The 7,166-nt window shown below is 43.8% G+C and overlaps 1 long non-coding RNA gene across 1 annotated transcript; it reads right to left on the minus strand.

The window, feature by feature from the left end:
- Positions 1-281: 281 nt before the first annotated feature.
- Positions 282-703, minus strand: LOC115401419 (uncharacterized). The gene is made up of 3 exons (XR_003932951.1): positions 659-703; positions 499-552; positions 282-409 (listed from the first exon to the last, which is right to left on the minus strand). It is a non-coding gene; the product is annotated as an uncharacterized LOC115401419 (long non-coding RNA).
- Between the last annotated feature and the right edge of the window lie 6,463 nt (positions 704-7,166).

Consider the following 7,166-nt stretch of genomic DNA (forward strand, 5'->3'; position numbering starts at 1 on the left):
ACTGCAAACCCGCCACACAGTTTTTTTGACAGTGTTTCCCCCTGTCATGGACAGCTTTGTGATCTGTCATGAAACAGAACATAAAAGCAATGTTTATTACACAAAAATCCAAGTCCCACTTTTTTCACATATTCCAGTTACTTCTCACGATGAGGATAATCCAGTGTAAATATATTGAAGGGTTTTAAAGGACATACCATATGTTTCTGAAAATTGTTGTCCTGACAAAGTCTGTCATCGAAGCTGTCTCGTTCCTCCAAGGTTGAAATGGGGAGGCTTCTGTCATAGTCGTTGCCCTGAGGTGTTGGATTAGGAGCTCCGTTTCCAACAATTGACTGTAGTGCAGCTGTTAAGCGGTCCACTTTAAGGTGAAGTTCACCCAGCTGTTCAAGAATGAGCCTTTCAACTGCTGTTTAAAACACAGTGAACATTCCATTAGGGACCATTGTTAACAAAGCAGTTTTACTGACATAAATAGAAACAAGTGAGTAAATGAACCTGTGCAATTCCTTGGGATGAGTTGATGTGTGCTTGTTAGGCGAGATCTTGAATCTAAGGTAAGCAAAAGACAGATACACCAAGATTGATTAAATACATTAACTTTCTTTAGCAGACATTATATGTATCCCACAGACTCAAATCTCATTGGATAGCTTACGTTCAGGAGAAAATAGTCTCACGGCCGCTGTATGTTGTGCTTCCAGTTCATCTGGGCCCAGCTGATTGGTGTTCCTTGTAATAGAAGAAAAATTATTGATTAATGTTATTGATCAAACTGTTAGACTCCCAAAAAGTCCGGATGAGAATGGAGGATGAGTCCCAAAAAGTAATTCTGTACAAGATTAGCTCAAGTCGGCCTAATGCATAGAATTTCTGAAGGGCACTTATGTTCAATGTAAGTTTGCCCTTGATGACAGCCTGACGGTCTTTCGTCCAGCTCCTGCTGCAAACTCGGCGCTGTGATTTGGGATAAGAAATGTATTGGTGTTAGTTACACAACTCTCAAGACACAATTGTTTTACTTGTGTCTTTGCATTACAGTTTCAGCTGTCTTACACTGAGATGAGTCCATGCCTGGTTGCCAGAGTGGATCTGGGCTTGGGCAGGAGCTGGATGGAGGTCATCGGGCCTGTGGATGTGCTGCTATGGATTGAAGAATATAGCACAGAAGATGGTATGCTTTTATTGCCGTTAGTCTTCTAACGAATATAGATTTCTTTAAATTGATCCAACTTTGATTCCCTCACGGTACACTGTACAGCATTGTCCCATAAACACCGTTCCTCATGATAAAGTGGGCAGTGAGTGTACACAAATTCTACAACACACCTCAAAGATCAAAGCCCTTATCCCTTGTCTGAAACTTACCAACTCCGATGACATCTTGGCCATTTTGGGTTTTGACCAGCGGTAAGGGAGGAGGAGCCGGTAACTTTTTTGGAAGAGTTCGATGGACTCTCTTTTGTTTTTGCGGCTGACGACATGCCTTTCCAAAAAGAGGCACAGGAGGGTCTTCTTCCGATGAAGGTGATGACGGTGATGGTGATCTGATCCGTTTTGGTCTATGCACGTACATAAATATAAACATGCCTCGATGGATGCCAACTGTAGGTCAACCCTTGCCCTAGATTTTCTCCTAAATGTCCAGTAGGAGGGTGCATTCGCCATACTTTGCAGGAACAAAAGCCAGAAAAAGAAAACAAAACGATACTCAAAAACTAAGCAATACACACATACACATATTGCATTTGTGTATATAACATCTGTGAACATGTGTGAACAACACAGTCATTGTAATTGAAATAACACTTACCTCAAACTAGCTGGTGAGACACCGGCTTGTCTTCGCTGCCGTTGTGTTCTTCGTCCTTCTCCCCTCTTCGCCCCCCTCCACAGGAACACAAGCTAGAAAGAGAAAACAAACGATACTCAAAACACAAAACAATACACACATACAAACACTGTACTTGTGTACATGACATCTGCGAACATGAAAGCCAAAACCAGATTTGCTTGCTCTAAATTAGGCTCTAAATCCTCTAATAATGACCTATACTCCATTAAAAGCTCGTCTCCTTTAATGACCAGGTGCATCTTTGAAGAAAGCTCATAAAAGCCACCTCCAAACAAGTTGTTTTTTTTGTGCTTCTTTTTCTCTGTGAAAGCGCTACAGCGTTGTACTGACAGTAGTCTGTGCTACAGCGCCAGTCCTCCTGGTATGGCGACTGTCTGTACGTATTATACGCGTCCGGTAAAAATGGCGGAGGGACAGAAAACATAACTTGACGTTGAGATTTAATTTTTTCACATCGATTGAAAAAATAAATGAGCTCAGTACATTTTACTGGGTTCAAATTGACACAAAAGATCTTCCTGCTCTTTTTGAAAAATTTTAAAAGCCTCTCTGTTATACATGCCTCCTTCCATTAACAGCCTGGTGCCAGCTACAGTTGAGAGAAATAAAAGCCCCAGCTACTATAAGAGGATTTGTCCCGCCTCTGTTTTGACAATGAGAGTTTGTTCCAGTTCTTTGCGACCAGGTCACATGAGCAAACAGCATCTGTTTGCCTGTAGCTGAGCTCTTCAGCTCAAACAGAAAGCTTCAGGCACGCCCGCAGCTAAGCTGTTGTCAGTTTAGCTACAATGGTGTTAGCAGTGGCTTGTCCGCCCTAAAACCACCTCAATATCTGTGAACATGAAAGCTGAAGCCAAATGTAGCTGTAGTAAAGAAAGTAGCTTGTAAAAATGAATTTGTAATGTTCGCTCCGCCCCCGCCCCCACTGCTGCCGCTACTGCGAGTGAAGCAGAGAGGTCGTCACGTTCAGGCAGCGCTTTGTGGGGCCAGATATCCAAAACACGCTGATTAATCGCAGGGTTTCCACCAGACCTTTTCAGTCCGGGCGCCCCACCCGCGCTAAATTGTGCAGCGCCCGGACAACGGAGAGGGGGGAAATAAAGACTTCCGACAGTCCAACACCCCCAGCGTTAGCAAAGTTAGCAGCATTAGCCGTTAGCAGCGTTAGCATCGACACCACACGCTCCCCCTCCCCGGCCAAACTTTTTCCTGCAGGAAACACTGCAATGTGTGATTTTTTTTCTTCACAGAAATATAGCATGGACTTCGTAGTACATGATGTAAAAAGCATGTTTCTTGTCCTGGTTAAATTAAAATCGCGAATAGCGCCTTTAAGCTAACGTTAGCTGGATTGCCGAGGCGAGCCATAGCCTTAATGCTAGCATGTGCCGGGATATGGGCTCTTACTTGGCACATCCGTTACAAAAACTTTAATCTTCTTAAAGTATTGTAATTATGATTGAAATAACGCTTACCTCAAACTTGCTGGAGAGACACTGTATGTCGTTTTTAATCCTCTTCACTGTCGTCGTCAGCTACCTTCGCGTCTGGCTTCTTCTTCTTCTATTAGATTTCCGGCAGCGCGGACGCTTACTGGCGTATTACTGCCCCCCACAGTTCAGGACAGGATTGTCTCGTCTGGCTTCTTATTCTTCTTCTTCCTTGGGACAATGGCGGGTGGCGACCAACAACTTAGGTGCATACCGCCACCTACTGTATCTCTGGGTAGATGTACTTCCGGTTACATTCTAATCACCGTATTCGCGAGAGAGAGAAAAAAAAAAAGGAAACCAGACCCTTATATCTTGTGGAACAGCCCTGTTCCTTTTATAAACCCCATCAATGCCCTAACGCCTTTGTGATTATCTCGTCTGGCTTGCTCGCGAGCAGGAGCTAAATGTACCACGCCGGATATGGTAGGGCGGGACTTGAACACCCCTGTCCACTGATTGGTCCGTGACAATTGCCAGTCAAGCTAGCCCCGCGAAGCAGCAGCCCAACTCGTGTTTATTAAGCTGAAGGGGCAGCATTGTGCTACACAAGTGTACAGCCTGCCGGAAATAATAATAATAATAATAATAATAATAATAATAATAATAATAATAATAAGAAGAAGAAGAAGAAGAAGAAGAAGAAGAAGAAGAAGAAGAAGAAGAAGAAGAAGAAGAAGAAGAAGAAGAAGAAGAAGAAGAAGAAGAAGAAGAAGAAGAAGAAGAAGAAGAAGAAGAAGAAGAAGAAGAAGAAGAAGAAGAAGAAGAAGAAGAAGCGTGGATGGCGTGACATTACCTGGCTGAGGTGGAGGCGATGGGAAGTTTTAAAACTCTGAACTGTGCAACCACCAGTGTTACCATGAAATTGTCCACAACTGAAATCTGTGATTTTTGTCTTAAATTCTTATCCACGCAGCGCGCTCGCTGGTTAGCATTAGCACGCGGCTAGTTGGCTTTACAATGGAGTTGTTCATTTTCCGATACCAGTACCGGAAACTGCGCCAATACTGCCGAAATGCTGGCATTGGTATCGGCGAGTACTGAAGTCCATGCACCGATCCGATACCACATCATTTATTAAATTAACAATCCATTTACTGGTCAGCTCTGTTAGCTCTGACACATCTTCTCCTTCTGTGATGTTTTACGGCAGCTTGCCTCCCATTGGTTGCATTACCGCCATGTGCTCGTCACCAGTCTGACTCAGACACTTGCTGTTTTAGACTGACGAGGAAGAATGGATCACGTCACAGACGTACAGCACCCGTCGAGGAAGCTTTTGTTTAGTGTGCAGCTTCTGTTCTTGGGATATTTCTTTTTTGAATGTAACTTTATTGGTTGGTTTTGGACTATAACATTTTGGAAAGAAATCTTTAAAGTTGCTGTTGAACTATTTCTTTGACTGTTCTATTTAAATACCCTGTTCATTTCACTATATTATGTTTGCACCTTAATCCCCCCCCCTCCCAAAAAAAAAAAAAAAAGAAATTCTACATTTGTTTATTGGGTTACTGTTGCAGTACTGTTATTTCTACTGGTTTATCTAAATACCTCCATTTTACAATATTGTTACTTCAGTTCAAAAATGCAAGGTATCGGTAGGCAAAAATTCAATCGGAACATCTCTACTTTACACCCAGCTGGACGTCATATTCCATGTAGTATTACCGGTGTTTTTTGAACGTGTGTTTTGTGCAACATTTCTGCAGGAGAACGTGACTCACTCCTGGACCAGGAGTCCCCCTCCTCTGGGTCCAGGGGTGGAGAAGACAGGTGCATCCCCGTCAACATCCGCTCCATGTCCTCCAGCCGAATGGAGCATCCACTCCGCCTCCATCTCCAGCCGGACTCTCCTGTGTTATGAATATTCTATCAAGTAAACGCACATAGATACATTCACCACTGCTGCTCCAACTGGAGTGTACAGGGCCCAGTGTACAACACAATACGAGGGTGGACCCAAAAGTTCCCGGACTGTAGTTATAACTTTTTATTTTTTAATTTTCGCAATTATTTGAAACTGTCACCTTCAAAATACTCTCCTTTGGCTTGAATACAACGCTGCACCCGAGATTTTCACTGTTCAGAAGAGTCGCCATGACCGTGCGTAACTGTGTCGGAAAGATAGAACTTCGATTTTCCCTCCCCCGCCTGTATGCCTGTCTTACCTCTCTGCTGCCGCTCTAGTTTCATCTTTGACAACAAAAAGCAGTCGCCTGGGGCCAGACCAGGGGAATATGGCGGTGGGGAGGCTGGCTGGTCACGGTTTTAGTCCAAAAATATGCTTTACGCACAACATTTGGTGCTATTTCTGTGCGTAACGGGGCGTCCTGTGGTCTGCTGTCTGTTATGATGCGGCCATTTCCAGGTGCCTTCATCTCACTGCTTCTAATAACCGCCTGAGGATTATCTCTCTGGATCTCTACAATACTCCCATCAGTTGTGCAATGTCATCAAATGTCCTGCGTGGATCTACCATGATGTCTTCTTCAGTTTTTGTGACGTTTTCCTCTGTTCTGGAAGTGGATTGTTGTCCTCTGCGTGCCTGGTCTTTGTGATGTAATCCGATCACTCTTAAAGGGCCCAAACCACTCAGACACCCTAAGAATCCTTCTTAAAGAATGTCTGCAACATGGTGAGTGTTTCTGCTGCTGTTTTCCCAATAAAAAACAAAATGTTTTGACAGAGCACATATCCGTGGATATCCGCCATCTTGAAAAATCGAAGAGCAGGGTGTAACTCTGTCAATACAAACAGTGACTGTCAGCTGACCGCATCATGGGGGAAGACCAAACCTGGCACAGTTATGCATGAGGCTATCCTGTAGCGACATCTAGCGGCCAAAGTCGGAAATTCATTGTATTTCTTTCTTAATAGAATCAGTCCGGAAACTTTTGGGTCCCCCCTCGTAGATTCTGAGTACTGATTTAAATATATGAAGCTGTTTCTGCAGCTCCAGTTTGCTCTGTGAACTGTGGATGTTTATGCTGAACAGCTCTCTCTCTCGTCCAGTGTTAGAGTGACACAAACTGTTGAAGTAAGAACTGCTTGACAAACGACAATAGATAATAATGAATGCATTACAGAAGTGCAGAGCAGTCAGTTGATAGGCCACACTCTGCAGTTACACCCTGGGAATAACATCAGGCAATGTTGAAGTCCAAGAATGTCTCCACCACCTGCCACCACAGTGTCTGATGGGTGGATGCAGTGTATGAGTGGCAGTGTCATGCTTAACTGCCCTCTTTCCCCCTTTTCTTTTTAACCAGGAGGAGGCTGGAGCACCAGCCAGAACTCATGGAGCCCCTGAGAGAAATCCAGGCTTCAGGACATTGAATTTTTTTGCAATGAATTTTTTTTACACAGTTAAAAGAAATCAGTGCTGGAAATTCAAACGCTTTTAAAACTCAAAGTCAGATTTCGATGCAAAAATAATTCAGGTCTAAAAATTCAAATTCAAAATCAGATGGCACAGATTTACTTCCATACTAATTCGAAAACATCGGCATGCGGCGCAGAGCTCACACCGAGACGTGCTGCTCCGCACGGCGGTGCTGCGGTCAGGGGAGCAGCCGCTCCTTCAGCAGCATATCATGGAGATTTTGGGACATTATTTGAGCAGATATCAGCAGATAAAAACTCTCTGCTTGGCGCTGAGGACTGCTGCTGCAGAGAGGAAGACCTGCAAGTTCCTCGTGAGACTTTGTGCGCATGTCACAGGGTCCTTGTAAACGAGGATTCATTGTGGATGCTTTGTATGCTGTACATGAATACACTCGCGTTTAATACTATTGTTTACAATCGGATTGAAAAAACACCAT

The sequence above is a fragment of the Salarias fasciatus genome, chromosome 15 (genome assembly GCF_902148845.1).
Source record: "Salarias fasciatus chromosome 15, fSalaFa1.1, whole genome shotgun sequence".
Lineage (NCBI taxonomy): Eukaryota > Metazoa > Chordata > Actinopteri > Blenniiformes > Blenniidae > Salarias > Salarias fasciatus.